This window comes from Balaenoptera physalus (assembly GCF_965194825.1).
Source record: "Balaenoptera physalus genome assembly, chromosome: 16".
NCBI lineage: Eukaryota > Metazoa > Chordata > Mammalia > Artiodactyla > Balaenopteridae > Balaenoptera > Balaenoptera physalus.
Window position 1 is genome coordinate 18,847,707 of NC_138898.1, and position 16,206 is coordinate 18,863,912.

At 42.8% G+C, this 16,206-nt stretch overlaps 1 protein-coding gene across 1 annotated transcript in view; it reads left to right on the top strand.

Annotated features, from left to right (window-relative positions):
• ZHX3 (zinc fingers and homeoboxes 3) overlaps nucleotides 1-16,206 on the top strand; it is a 205,317-nt gene that overhangs the window by 997 nt on the left and 188,114 nt on the right. Inside the window, exon 2 of the mRNA XM_082430136.1 lies at nucleotides 7,581-7,725. The gene's annotated coding sequence lies outside the window, so the exon portion shown is untranslated. The remainder of the gene's footprint in view (nucleotides 1-7,580; nucleotides 7,726-16,206) is intronic.

The window sequence follows — 16,206 nt, forward strand, 5'->3', positions numbered from 1 at the left end:
AAAAAATTGAGTACACATTGTTTTCATTGTTCCTTCTTAGAGAAAAAAAAAAAGTTGACATAAAGGTTGTTGCAGAAATTGGATTTCCGACAGGCTTGTTTCCAGAACAATGAATCATCTGGGATTTGATGCTTACGGTGGTGGGGAAGACAGGCAGCCTCTAGTATGACTTGTCCTAACACCCAACTGAAATGTACGAGGCAGGGACCACCCTGTTCTAGCCTGCGGTTTACATCACCATTTCCGAGGCGTCCTTGGAGCGTGCAAGCAGCATGAGCGCTTGTGTATGCCCATTTCTGGTGTTAGGGATAGAGGCAATTTTCTCCTCTCCCTCACCGGTTGTGGGCAGGGGGGCGGGGCTTACACCACTGTTTGTTTTTTGAGTAACCCATCAGTGTAGGGGGCACTGCCTTCTTCATAGAACTTGGTGGCCATATGTTCTTTAAGTCTCAGACCCAATGATTATTTATTGCGCCCCACTGCTTTCTTGCTGGGTGAACCTGGCATGAAGTGGGAGGACACATTCACCCAGGCCTGCAGCTGTGGCCACTTGTCATGGGCAGCAAGACTGGCTGCAGGAGTGTCTCCTCAACCACTCCTGGTGGCCCCGTTGAAGGTGGGAAGGGAGGCAGAGGAACCTGCACGGGCTCCCTGCAGGAGGCAGACTCGTAGGTTGGGCGACAGGCAGTTGATGTCTGGCCAGGATGGTCAGATTTAGCAAATAAAAATAAAGGATGCCCAGTTAACTTTGAATTTCAGATAAATAGCAAAAGATTTTTTAGTGTAAGTATGTCCCATGCAATATTTGGGACATACTTATACTAAAAAAAGTATTCATTGGCATCTGAAATTCAAATTTAATGGGATATCCTTTATTTTTACTGGTTGAATCTGGCATCCCTATGACTGGTCAAACAGCCAAGGAGTACTCAGCACATGGGGTTTGCAACGGCCTCCTGCTTAATGTTGCCACATACAGCTTCCACCTGTCACTGCCCTGCTCCAGAACTATGTGTGGCTCCCAGCTGCTTCCATAGAGCAACTAGGACTCCCTGGCTGCTATGCTGGGCCTTGCTCTTCTGCCAGGCCAGCTGCCCTGCTTGGGCCCTTTCCCACCTCTGCCCCTTCTCATGTTTTCCCTGCCTGGCGTTTCTCCTGCCCATTCCCTGTAGTAATTGCAAACACTTGTTGAGCACCTACTGGGTGCAGGCAACATGCTGAGTTTTTCATTTGCATTGTCTCATTTGGTTGTCACAAAACCTAGTACAGGAGGGACAGTAGTTATCCTATTTTACCAGTGAAGAAACTGATGCTCTAAAATGTGATTCTTTTTTTTTAAATTGAAATATAGTTGATTTACAATATTGTGTTACTTTCAAGTGTACAGCAAAGTGATTTGGTTCTATATATATATATATTCTTTTTCAGATTCTTTTCCATTACAGGTTATTACAAGATATTGAATATAGTTCCGTGTGCTATACAGTAAACCTCGTGGTTTATCTATTTTATATATAGTAGTGTGTATCTGTTAATCCTATACGCCTAATTTATCCCTCTCCCCCTTTCCCCTTTGGTAACCATAAGTTTGTTTTCTACGTCTGTGAGTCTGTTTCTGTTTTGTAAATAACTTCATTTGTATTATTTTTTAGATTCCACATATAAGTGATATATAATATTTGTCCTTCTCTGTCTGACTAACTTCACTTAGCATGATAATCTCTAGGTCCATCCATGTTGCTGCAACTGGCAATATTTCATTCTTTTTTGTGGCTGAGTATACCACATCTTTATCCATTCATCTGTTGATGGACACTTAGGTTGCTTCCATGTTTTGGCTATTGTAAATAGTGCTGCTGTGAACATTGGGGTGCATGTATCTTTTTGAATTAGAGTTTTCATCTTTTCTAGATATATGCACAGGAGTGGAATTGCAGGATCATATGGTAGCTCTATTTTTAGTTTTTTAAGGAACCTCTATACTGTTTTTCATGGTGGCTGCATGAATTTATATTCCCACCAACAGTGTAGGAGGGTTCCCTTTTCTCCAACCCTCACCAGCATTTATTTGGCCATCTGTATGATTCTTTGAAGAAATGTCTATTTAGGTCTTCGGCCCATTTTTTGATTGGGTTGTTTGTTTTTTTGATATTGAGTTGTATGAGCTGTTTCTATATTTTGGAAATTAAGCCCTGCGTCGTTTGCAAATATCTTCTCCTAGTCTGTAGGTCATAAGACATGATTCTTCTTTTTTTTTAAATAAATTTATTTATTTTATTTATTTATTTTATTTCTGGCTGTGTTGGGTCTTTGTTGTTGCACGTGGGCTTTCTCTAGTTGAGGCGAGCAGGGGCTACTCTTCGTTGCAGTGCGCAGGGTTCTCATTGTGGTGCCTTCTCTTGTTGCAGAGCATGGGCTCTAGGCACGTGGGCTCAGTAGTTGTGGTGTGCAGGCTCAGTAGTTGTGGCTCACGGGCTCTAGAGCACAGGCTCAGTAGTTGTGGCGCACAGGCTTAGTTGCTCCGCGGCATGTGGGATCTTCCCAGACCAGGGCTCGAACCTGTGACCCCTGCATTGGCAGGCAGATTCTTAACCACTGTACCACCAGGGAAGTCCCAGACATGATTCTTAAAGTGTGGTCCCTGGGCCAGCAGCTGCAACATCACCTGGGAACTTGTTAGAAATGCACACTCTCAGGCCCAACTCCAGACCTACTGAATCAGAAACTCTGAGGGTGGGGCCCAGCTCCCTTCCCCTACACCAAAGGGTTTCTAGTTTGCGACCTATTGTTCTAAGACATGAAGTAACTGCAGGAGCCTCCCATCCAGGCAGAGGTATAGAGGATATAGAGGTGTAGAGGACCGCCAGGCAGGGCATTTATGATCATTCTGAGCCCCATGCCTGGATGAGGCACTGGAGATGCTGCAGCGACGGCACAGTCTTGGTGGGAGGAGGGGAAAGGGAAAGAAGAAGAACAGACAGGCAGTCAGGCAATTGTGATGTAAGGTAGCAGGATGGGAGGGTCCAGGAAAGCTTTCCCGAGTAGATATCTATCTAAGCCTGAAAAATAAATTGGAATTAGTTAGATGAAGAAGGGTGGGAACGGTGTTACAGGTGTACTGACTAGTTTGTACAGAGGCCGGGCAGAGCTACCTGGGGATAGTTCAGTCTTTATTTATTTATTTATTGGCTGCGTTGGGTCTTCGTTGCTGCGCACAGGCTTTCTTGGGGGCTGCTCTTCGGTGCCGTGCACAGGCTTCTCATTGCGGTGGCTTCTCTTGTTGCGGAACACGGGCTCTAGGCCTGTAGGCTTCAGTAGTTGTGGCACTCGGACTCAGTAGTTGTGGCTCACGGGCTCTAGAGCGCAGGCTCAGTAGTTTTGGCGCACGGGCTTAGTTGCTCCGCAGCATGTGGGATCTTCCCGGACCAGGGACCAAACCCGTGTCCCTGCATTGGCAGGCGGATTCTTAAACACTGGACCACCAGGGAAGTCCGATAGTTCATGATGGAAGCTGTGACAGTGTGAGTAGGGGGCAGGGGGAGGAATCAGACAGTGTGTTTGTTGGGGGAGGGAGTGCAGGGTCCTCTGCCCTCAAAGCAAAGGAAGAAGCTTTAATGGGTATTGAGAAAAAGCCCTCCGGCTTCCATGTGGAGCGGGCACTAGGGAAGATAGTAGGGGAGGGGAGGGCGGCGAGGAGTGACCCATGGGGTGTCAGGCCTTCCGTCGCCCCTAGATCCAGCCTGCTTCTGACCTCCAAGGCAGCTGCAGAGACTCAGCCCCCAGTTACAGCTTTGGGCAGGTGGAGTTGCTGCGTCCAAGGCCTGCTCCTTCCGGGGCTAAGGGGTGGGGCTGGGGAAGCAGCCACCCCCGACCCCGCCCACCACTACCGGCCCGCCCCCCATGGTCCGCCCCCAACGCCGGCCTCACTCCCAGACTCAGCCCCTCCTGCAGCTGCTGGCTGGAGGAAGCCAGCTTCTGGGCTGCGATCTGGGTTGCTTTTCCCTTTCTCGTTCTCTTTCCCTGCTGATGTGGCTAAGGCTGCGGTGCTACTGGGGCCTCTTCTCCCAGGCCCTTCAGGGACAGGCTCTGGATGCGGTCAGGGATCCCTAGGCTGGAGGGCAGGAGACTTCCGTTGCTGTCCCCTACTCCTGCCAACCAAGTCGTTGGTGCCAGCCGAGGACTGGCCCGGCCTGGCCAGGTTGCCTGGCAGTGTGGGCTGCGGCTGGGCAGTTCCCCGCTCCAACTGTCCTTCCCGGAAAAACGTCAGTTTGACAGAACTCTTTTGGAATCCATTTGTGATTTCTAGCCTAGGGAAGAAAACGAAAAGATCATTAACCACTCTATGAAGTGGAGCTTTCTGTGTATTCTAAAATCCCTGCAGGACTTACCAGCTGTCTCATGGGCTGGACCTTCAGCAAGGGGACTTCTTATTTTTCCTCTTTTTATTTAGATATACTTTCTGGCCCCATTCCCCTCCATCTGGCATCCAGAATCATGTCTCAGTATGCTTTTCAATTCAAGGAGGGTCTAGCATGGATGTTCAAAAGATTTAAATTTTGTTCGTAAATAGAATGATAATAGATGTTCAAAAATATTGTTTAGAGATCAGTTGATGCTGGGCCTTGAATTATATATAGATGGAGTATGTACAGGAGGGTCAGGCGCAGTGTAAGTGGGTGGAAGTCGTGAGTGAAGCCGTGGAAGTGGTGAGTGAAACCATGAAAGTGAGCGCAAGGAGATGTCCTGTCTGACCTTGAATATGGGGCAAAACCATGGGCATTGAGGAGCCATTGATGGTTGCTGAGCAGGAGAGTGACACAGTATTGGTAGTCACTGTGCTAGATCCTTTGTGAATGTTATATGCACTGTCCTGCCCACATTGTTCTCTCTACCTGGGCAGTGGTTCCCTCTCCTGTCCATATAGTTAACTCATTTTTTAGATTCCGGCTCCATTGTTCCTTCCTCGGGAAAGCTTTCAGTGGCAGAGAGACTCTAAGGTCACCCACTGTATTCCCACCTCCTGGTGTTCATGCCTTTGTGTAATCCCTTCCTCTTGAGTGTGAGTGGGGCCTGTGACTTGCTTTTAACCAGTGGAATATAGCAAAGGTAATGGGATGTCACCTCCCATAGTACATTACATCATATAAGAGTCTTGGACTTCCCTGGTGGTACAGTGGTTAAGAATCCGCCTGCCAATGCAGGGGACATGGGTTTGAGCCCTGGTCCAGGATGATCCCACATGCCGTGGAGCAACTAAGCCCGCGTGGCACAACTACTGAAGCATGCGCGCCTAGAGCCCTTGCTCCACAGCAAGAGAAGCCACCGCAATGAGAAGCCCGTGCACAGCAACGAAGAATAGCCCCCGCTCACTGCAACTAGAGAAAGCCCACGTGCAGCAACGAAGGCCCAGTGCAGCCAAAAATAAATAAATAAATAAATTTACTAGGGGCTTCCCTGGTGGCGCAGTGGTTGAGAATCTGCCTGCCAATGCAGGGGACACGGGTTCGAGCCCTGGTCTGGGAAGATCCTACATGTCGTGGAGCAACTAGGCCCGTGAGCCACAGTTACTGAGCCTGTGCGTCTGGAGCCTGTGCTCCGCAACAAGAGAGGCCGCGATAGTGAGAGGCCTGCGCACCGCGATGAAGAGTGGCCCCCGCTTGCCACAATTAGAGAAAGCCCTCGCACAGAAACGGAGACCCAACACAGCCATAATAAATAAATAAATAAATATACTAAAAAAAAGAGTCTTGCTAGCAGACTAGCCCTGGAGACTCTCCTTGCTCACTTGATGAAGTAAACAGACATGTAGAGGAAGCAAACATGGCAAGGAGCTCTGGGTGGCCTCTAGAAGCTGACAGTCAGCGAGAAGCCAGGGTCCTCGGTTCTACAGCCACAGGGAAATGAATCCTGCCAACAACCTGAGGGGGCTTGGAGGCAATTCCTCCCCAACTGAGTCTCCAGATGAGAATGCAGCCAAGCTGTCACCCTGATTACAGCCTTGTGAGTCCCTAAGGCAGAGACTCAGCTAAGCCATGCTCAGATTCCTGACTCTCACAGAAACTGAGATAATAAATGTATGTTGTTTAAAGCCCTAAGGTGGTAGTGATTTGTTATAGCAATAGCTAACTAATACACCTTCTGGTTAGGTTAAATTTCCCTTACATAGGCTCTCATAACATCATGTGCTTTTTCATCTTAGTCTTTTACGTGAACTTTATATATACACCATTTGATGAATGCTATGTCTTCATGAGGGTACTTTCTGTTCATCACTGTACCCTAGAGCCTCACTTGGTGCCTGTCACTTAGAATAAGACCCGTAATAAGTATTAGTTGCATGTGTTAGTGAGTGAATGCTCTTATTTAATCTTTACTCAACCTAGTAAAGTGGGAAGCATTGTTACATATGAAGAAAAGGAAACCAGTTATTAATATATACTCAAAAGTATACTGAGCAAAATGTTATTATCTTATACTTAATAAAATTTTTGTTGTGCATACCACTTTACCCTAATTTTTAGTATGACTAAAGAATAGATGATTTGGGAGCAGGGTATAGATTACATGGTATGACATCCTTCATGGAGCATTGCGTTTGCTGAAAAAGCACAACTATCAAAAATTGCTTCTGGGCTCCTTTGGTTTCCCCAAAGCCTTCTCATAACCCTTAACTTATTCTTCTGAAATTCCTGCCCTGTTAACAATGACAGGCCGTCATCTTCTAACGCTTCGTATGCTTCTACCTGTATTCAACGTCACTCTCATCAACTTCATAAACTCTACACCTTCGGCAAGATTGGCACTTTCATTTTGCACTCTGCTGGCATTGGACTCTCAGCGGTCAAAGCCATCTGACAGCGGGATGTCAGTTCGGGTTAGATCTCTGCTCAGGACCCCCCAGTGGCTCCCACCCTCACACCTCCCACCTCTCTGCTGTGCCCTCCCACTACACTCCCCGCAGGCACTTACTCTGCAGCCACCAGCGTTACCACCTCATGGATGTTTAAGCACACAGGCACACTCCCCCTTGCCCTGGAGGTTTCCTCTGTTCAGAAGGCTCTTTCCCCAGACATCCACGTGACTCACTCCCTCACCCGCTTAGGAGCACTCAGATGTCACCTTTCTACCGTGACCACTCCCATGCATCTTTCCCTGTTCTGATCTTTTAAAGTAACACTAACCACCCATGCACGTGCTATATAATTGACTTATTTCTGATATTTGATGTTTATCTGTCTCCCCCTTTGAGAATGTAGGTCCTATGAAGATAAGATCTGTCTTCACTGATACATCCCAAGAATGGGGTCTGGCACATAGTAGGTATCCAATAAAGAAGCCTGGGTGAGAGTCCACATCTTCGATGGTCTTGCCTCCACCTTGGAGTCTCCATCCCTTGCTTCTGGCCTGTCTCCCTCTGGCCTCTCTCACCGTGCTCTGGACCTTGTACAGGTGACATGACTTGTTGCCAGTATCTGCCTGACACAGTAGGGCCTTCCTAGGGGGTCAGTGTTTGGATCTTGCTGTATCTCTGCCAAGTCTCCCACTGAATACTAAATTCCATATTTTTAAATTTCTTTAAGGGCAAGAGAATTCAAGAGGAAGGAGCAAGGAGAGAAGAGATGATGCAGGAAGCAGTAGGAGAGGGTGGAAGGGAGAAGACAGTCACGGATTTTCCTGGGGTCCCCACCCAGTCAGCTTTCCAAGCGGCTTGAGGAGCAGCCAGCAGTGAGTAAGGGCTGCGTGCCACATATTCTGAGCTGGGTGCCACGTGTCATGAGCTGGGGGCCACATATTGTGGGCTGGAGGGCCACGTGGCAGAAGCAGTCCCGTTAAGTCACGGGACACACAGCCACACTGCTTTGTAAAGCTTGGTGTGTGGAGTATTTTTGTTTTTTACAACCCAGCTGTCTGTGTAATGACTTCCTTCCCTCTGCCTTGTTCACCGAGGTGTCCCTGGACGACCAGCTGAGTCACCACATTCCTTGCAGCTTAAAACACTGGCCTAAGCACAGGGGCCCAGTTCCTTCATGTAGGTGGGACCTTTGAAGGCTGCCAGGGAGTGCCTTGGAAAGACAGGCTACAGAGCTCCCGTCTCTCACCTGCACCTCTCCCCCAAAACAGGATTTATAAAACAAGTGAAAATATAAATTCCATCTGTTAAACACTAGGGAATGGCCAAAGCCATGTGTCACACACTGAACAATTATTTGTCAGCAACCATGAAGTCTATACCAAATTGAGTGTGGGGAGGGGCGGGGGGCTGGGCAGCGAGAACGACATCCATGCCTTCTGTCCTGTTGCTGCATGAAGGGTCAGAAATCCAGGTGAAGAGACTGGGAACTCTCATGCTCAGCCGGCAGAAATGGAAACTTGCTCAGTCCTTCCATAAAATAAGCAAAATAAACAGGCAGTTTTCAGCAAAAGTAAGTATGCTTGGGGCGGAGAATTCAGCAATCTTACTCCTTGAAATATGTTTTAAAGAAAGTTTGCTCAGATACATAAGAAGACAAGATAGGTGAGCAAGAGGCAGAAGTGAGTTAGTAAACCATGGTGGAGGCAGACCTTGGAATTCTATACAGCACTGAGAAATGATGAGTTAGATGTACATCCAACAGCATGGATGAAACGTAAAGTGTTAAGTAGGGAAAACAGTAAAAGAGATTTAAAGTACAGTGCTTTCCCAGTTTTACTGAGATATGAGTGATATACAATAAACCCCATATATTTAAAGCGTACAATTTGAGTTTTGACATGTGTGGATACCCATGAAACCATCACCACTATCAAGCTCCTGAATATATCCATCTGCCCACAAAGTATGAAGTTCAACAGATGTTGAACACCTATTAAGTTAGAAAAAAAAAGTTCAGCAGTGTGTGTAATATAATCCCATAGTTATAATAACAAAAAAATGTTTAGGTACCCTGAAAAAATCTGGAAGAACGTATACCAAACTAAATTGCATTTGTTATTGGGAATCTTGCAAAAGCTGCATGGCCCCATTGCACCTTGCACCTCAGAAACTATCCATACCTGTTAGCCCTTATCATGGTCTCCAGGTTTCCAGTGAAGGTTTAACACACTAGGAATTTGTCATTATGGTCCCCTAACTTTGAGTGACTTTATTAAAATGTCACTGAGGCCATCACAATGGACCCTGACAGAAGGGTGCCTGACTCTATCATTCTCCACCGTGACATCAGAGAGCTGTGTCAATAATTTCCTTCAGTTCACCTCCCAGTCATTTTCTCTTATCATCCCTCCAAACAGGAGATATTCCAGCAGTGGGCTGATTGTGGCTGAGGGCAAAAGAATGATTCCTCAACTTGTTTTCAAATTCATCTTTTGTTACTGCTCTTCTCATATCTCATACGTACAGGAGTGGAGGAAGTCTGTGGGGGCAGGGGCATATTTAGTTTTGTCTGGTTATGGGTTTTATATAAAGGCCATCATTAAGTGTGTGCTCTTTTCTGTCTGGCTTCTTTCACTCCACATTATTTGTCAGAGCCTTCCATGTTGTTGTGTGCAGCTGTAGTTCATTCACTTTTAGTGCAGCACATGGCATTCCATTGGGTGAATATACCACAATTTATTTATCCTGTCAACTACTAATTGACATTTGGGTTGTTTCCAACTTGGGACTATTATAAATAATGCTGCTGTGAACATTTTGCTACGTGTCTACTGCTCTACCTGAGCATGTTTTTCTCTTAGGTATATACTTTGGAGCAGGATTGCTGGGTTATAAGTATGCCTTATGCTTAATTCTGAAAAATAATGCCAGACTGTTTTCCAAAATGATTATACACGTACACTGCGCCCCAGCAATATATACGAGCTCGCCTTGTACATTCACCAACAGTTCTCACCAGCTGTTGGTACTGTCAGAGTTTGTACTTTTAGCATCTGGTGGGTCTGTAGTAGTTGCTCACTGCGGTTCATTTTCTTGATTACTAAGGAGGCTAAACACCTTTCATGTTGTTGGCCATTTGGATTTTCTTGATGTGAAGTGAAGAGCCTATTCTAGCCTACTTTTCTATTGGGCTATCTTTTCATTATTTATTTATAGTAGGTTTTTTTTTTGTATATTCTGGATATAAACCCTTTGTCAGTTATATGCATTGCAAATCTTTCTCCTCTGTAGCTTCCCTCTTCACTCTGCTAATAATGTTTCTTGATGAACAGAAGCTCTTAACTGTAAAAAAAAAAAAAAGTCCAATTTATCAGTCTTTCCTTTGTGATTAGTGCTTTTTCTGTCTTGTTTAAGAAAACTTTTTCTACCTTGAGGTCATGAAAATATTATTGTATGTTATCTTCTAAATCTGTGTTGTTTTACCTTAGATATTTAAGTCCATAATCCAACAGAAATTGGTTTTTTGTTTATTGAATAAATGAAGTTAAATTGGAATAACGCATCCCATATATACACCCATTCATTTATTGAGTTTCTTCTGTGTGTCAGGCCATGTTTATTGTTTTACTTTTCATATTTAGGTCCATAATCCATCAGAAGTTGGCTTTTCAGTATGGTGTGAGATAGGGTTCCAATATCATTTTTCCCATATGGATATTAAATTGACTCAACACTATTTATTCAAAAGATCATTACCCCACACTGTTCTGCAGTGCTATCTTTATTATTAACCTGGGGGTTTTTTTTGGGGGTGTCTCTCTTCTGTCCATTAGTTTTCGTCTACTCTTATGCCAATACCATACTGTCGTAGTTATTAGAGCTTTATTATAAGTCTTATTAGCTGATAGAGTAAATCTTCCCACCTTGTACTTCTTCAAGAGTATCTTAGCTGTTCTTGGTTTTCTGCAGTTTCACATAAATTTTACATTAGAATCATCTTGTCGTGTTCCATATGAAAATAACTGGGATTGCTTTGACTCTGTAGACCAACTGGAGAGAATGATAGCTTTACATTATTGGGTCTTTTCATCTAATTAACATGGTATTTTTCTCCATTATTCATTTATTCTTTAATATCTATTCAAGTGTTCGTGGCTTCTGCCATAGAGGTCTTACATGTTTTTTGTAAGATCCACCTATAGGTACTTGGTTTTTTTTTTTTGGCTATTTCGAAACTATTTTGACTATTCTTTTTAAAAACTCTTTTCTGATTCTTGCTGGAGTATAGAAATAAGGTTGATTTTGGTATATTGATTTTGCAACCCAGAAGAGAGCCTTCATCAGAACCTGACCATGGTGGCACCCTGATCTCAGACTTACAGCCTCCAGAACTGTGAGAAATAAATTTCTATTGTTTACAAGCTACCGAGTGCTATTTTGTTATAGCAGCCAGACTAAGACAGTCATTTTTTAGTTCTAAAAGTTTGTTTGAGATTCCTTAGGATTTTCTAGCTACACAATCATGTCATCTTTGAATAAAGATAGTTTTATTTTATTCTTTCCTGTCTTTATGACTTTTTCTTTTTTGCCTTACTGCCCTGGCTAGGACATCTAGTAAAATGTTGATTAGAGGTGGTGTTAGCTGATATCCTTGCTCTGTTCCTGACTTTAGGGAGGAAAATGTTCAGTATTTTACCATTAAGGATGGTGTTAACTCTAGAGTTTTTACATACCCTATATCAGATTGAGAAGTTCTTTCCTATTCCTAGGTTGCTGAGAGTTTTTATTGTGAGTAGATGTTGAGTTTTATCAGATGCTTTTTCAGCACCTATTCAGATGATCAAATTATTTTTCCCTTTTATGCTGTTAATGTGGTTGGTAGTTTTTAAATGTTAAACCAATTTGCATTCCTGGGATGAAATCCACTTAGTTGTGATTTATTACCATTTTTATTTATTGCTGGATTTGATTTGGCTAACATTTTGTTAAGAGTTGTTGCATTTATGGTCATGAGAGATATTGGTCTGTGATATTTTCTTTTTGTCATGTTCATACCAGGTTTTGGTAGTAGGATTATGCTGACCTTGTAAAATAAGTTGGGAAGTGTTTCCTCTATTTTCTGAGAGAATTTGTGTAAGTATTATTTCTTATTTAAATATTAGCTAGAATATTTCCATTCTTTTATCTTTTAAACCTATATGTCCTTATAATAAAGTGTGTCTCTTATTAACATCAGATAGTTGAGTGTTGTTTTTTGTTTGTTTGTTTAAATTCAGCCTGTCAATTTTCTTCTTTTTATTTGAATATTTAGTCCACTTACATTTAACATACTTACAAGTATGGTTCCAAATCTTTTACATCTATAATCTTGTTGTTTCTCTTCTATTTGTCCTGCCTGGGTTTTGTTCCTGTTTTCCTTCTTTTGGATCAGCCAAATGTTTTTTATTATTCCATTTTATCTTCTGTATTAGATTTTTTAAATTGTGGTAAAATGTACATAGCACACAATTTACTGTTATAATCATTTATAAATGTACAGTTCACTAGTTTTAAGTACGTTCACATTTTTGTGCAACCAATCTCCAGAACCATTTTCATCTTGCAAAACTTAAATGCTATATCCATTAAACAATAACCTCCCATTCATCCCTCCCCGGAATCCATGGCAACCATCCTTCTACTTTCTATCAGTATGAATTTGACCATTCTACGTATTTCATATAAATGGAGTCATACAGTATTTGTCTTTTTGTGACTGGTTTATTTTCAATTAACATTATATCCTCAAAGTTCATCTATGTTGTAGCATTTGTCAGAATTTAATTTTCTTTCTTTTTTAAGACTGAATAATTTCTACTGTATGTATATACTACATTTTGTTTTTCCTTTCATCTGTCAATGAACATTTGGGTTCCTTCTACCTTTTGGCTATTGTATGCCTTTTGGCTAATGATGCTATGAATATGAGTGTACAAATATCTCTTTGAGACCCTGCTTTCAATTCCTTTCCCATTGGATTTTAGATAAACCATTTTTAATACATATTTTAAGTGCTTGCTTTAGAGATTATAATATACATTCTTAACTTATTGCGTAATAATTTGAATTAGTATTTTACAATATTCCACACAATGTAAGAACCTTATAACAGTGCAATTCCCTTTACTGCTCCTATCTTGTATGGTATTTTTGTCATATGTTTTACTTCTGCATGTTACAAATCCACAGTACATTGTTGTTGTTGCGTTAAATAGTAATTTATTTTAAATTTAGAGTTTTTATATTTATCCACATATATACCCTTTCCTATGATCTTCACTTTGTCTTATAGATCTATGCTTCTACCTAGAATTGTTTTTCTTTGACTTGAAAAACTTTTAGTTCTTGTAGTATAGACTTGTGGCATTGAACTCTCCAAGTTGCTTGTCTGAAAATGTCTTTATTTAATTTAATTTTTGAAAGCTATTTTCACTGAGTACAAAATTTCTTGGTTGGCAGTTTTCTTCCCCCTGTAAACTTTAAAGATATCATTTTAGTCTTCTATCTTCTTTTTGATGAGAAGCAGGTTGTCATTCTAATTGTTGTTTCTCTGAAATATGTCTTACTTTTTCTTCTGCCTACTTTTAAGTAGTTTGACTATGTTGTTGGCTTTTAGTAGTTTGACTGTGTTGTGTCTAAGATGTGGTTTTCTTTATATAGTAGTCAATGTATTATTTATTTGCTGAGCCTCTTGAACCTGTGAATATCTTTCATTAATTTTGAAACATTCTTAGCTATCATCTCTTCAAATATTTTTTTTCTTTCCACTCTCTCTTCTCCTTCTGTGACTCAAATTACTTTTGTTTCTATTTAATTGGGAGTTTATTGGCAATAACTCTAATAAACATGTATGGTTTGTGATTTTACTATGAAATATCAGTTTGATTCAAATATATTAGCAATGTTTGGCCTGTAGAGTATCTATGACATTTAAAAAACCCACAAAGTGTTAATTTTGGGCAACCACTTTAAAGAAAGAAAAAAATTTGTAAACATTCTAAAGCCATAGAAAATCAGACTGGATGTATTTTTTTTAATTAATTAATTTATTTATTTTTGGCTGTGTTGGGTCTTCGTTGCTGTGCGTGGGCTTTTCTCTAGTTGCGGTGAGTGGGGGCTACTCTTCACTGTGGTGCACTTCTCTTGTTGCGAGCATGGACTCTAGGCACGCAGGCTTCAGTAGTTGTGGCACACAGGCTCAGTAGTTGTGGCTCACGGGCTTAGTTGCTCCGTGGCATGTGGGATCTTCCCAGACCAGGGCTCGAACCCATGTTCCCTGCATTGGCAGGCGGATTCTTAACCACTGCACCACCAGGGAAGTCCTGATATGGTATGGTGTTTGCCTTTCTCTTTCTGACTTACACCACTTAGTATGATAATCTCTAGTTGCATCCGTGTTGGTGCAAATGGCTTTATTTCGTTCTTTTTTATGACTGAGTAGTATTCCATTGTATATATGTACCACATCTTCTTTATCCATTCGTGTGTCGATGGACATTTAGGTTGTTTCCATGTCTTGGCTATTGTGAATACTGCTGTTATGAAAATAGGGGTGCATGTATGTTTTTGAATTATAGTTTTGTCTGGATATATGCCTAGGAGTGGGATTGCTGGATCATATGGTAATTCTATTTTTAGTTTTCTGAGGAACCTCCATACTGTTTTCCACAGTGGCTGCACCAACTTACATTAGAGGGCAGCATGTTGAATCTTAGTCCTGTGGTCCAATGTGGGAAAAGGAGGAAGGCAGGCTGGGCCAGACTAGGGCTAGGGAAACAGAACCAGCCACAGAGATGGGCTGTCCTGACTGAGGTGGTATAAGGCACAGGGTCTAGCAGGTGGAAGAGGGGAGGGGAGAAGCCAGGACTGTAGAGAAGCTGAGAATGTGACTGGGGATGACTCTGTAGTCCAAGGCCTCTGTTCACCTGGGCCAGAAGCAAGTTCTCTTCCCTGGTCCTGGGCAGCTTGGCTGGCCAGTGTCTCCTCCAGGCCAACCAGTGCCCATCTGTATAACCTGGGCTGAATCTGGACACTCTGGACAGCTTCATTATTTTTCTCCCTGCATCCATTCTGAGCCCTCCATTCTGATCTGCACCCAGCACGTTGTCCCTACACCTTTACTGAAGGGCTCTTAGGATACAACTCAACTTATTACCACTACCTTCAAGGCCCTGCATGATCTGGCCACTGTCCACCTCTCCAGCCTGATCTCCTCCCATTATCTGCCTCGTTGTCCGTGTGCCTTCTCCCTCTTTGTTTTAATCACCATGTGCCCTTGACAGCCACAGGGCCTATGCATGTGCTGTTTTCTCTACAGGGAGCACTCTTCTTTCCCGTATTTTCCTAGTGTTATGGACTAAACATATGTGTACCCAAAAAATTCATATGTCGAAGCCCTAACTTCCAGTGTGGCTATGTTTGGAGTAAGGAAGTCATTAAAGTTAAATGAGGTCATGAGAGTGGGCCCCTGATCCCATAGGATTAGTGTCCTTATAAGAAGAGATACCAGAAAGTTCACTCTTCTTCTCTCCCCATGCACACACATGAGGACACAGCGAGAAAGCAGCCATGTGCAAGCCAAGACGAGAGTCTTCAGCAAAACTGAATTGGCTGGAAGCTTGATCTCGGACTTCCAGCCTCAAGAATTGTGAGAATATTAATTTCTGCTGTTTAAGCCACCTGGTCTATGGTATTTTGTTATGGCAGCCCAAGCACACCAATACATCCAGTTTAACCCCTATTTTCCCCTTTAGATCTCACACCAACTATTTCCCTAAACATCTTTTATCCAAAGCCTCCTATTTCTGGGTCTCATGGTACCATGCACCATGTAAGATTTATGTTTTTGATTATTTGACCAATGTCTGCCCGACATGCTAGACTGTAAATTCCATGAAGGTCTTTGGTTTTATTCAAGGCCGCATACCCAGAACCTAACACACAGCCAGGTACATAGTAGGTGCACAATACATATTTACTGGGAAAAAGAGTGGTGGGTGGGGACAGACAATGCCTTGAGCTGGGAGGCTTTTATGGACGTTCGAGTTCATCTCTGGTCTAGCAGCACCCCTCTAGCACTCTCTACTGACAAAGCCAAACATTGTGCCACTGACAAAAAAGAAATGTTGACAGAATTCAACTCCAGTATCACAAAGCAAGGCAAGGAAGGGTGGATTTAGAGCAGAGAGGCAACAAGTTGGCATAACTGGATTCAGAACTTTTCTTAAGAAGACTAATGGGACTTCCTTTTTAACTTTTGAGTTCTCATCATGCATCAGACACCGTGGTAACAGCATCATGTGGATTATCTCACT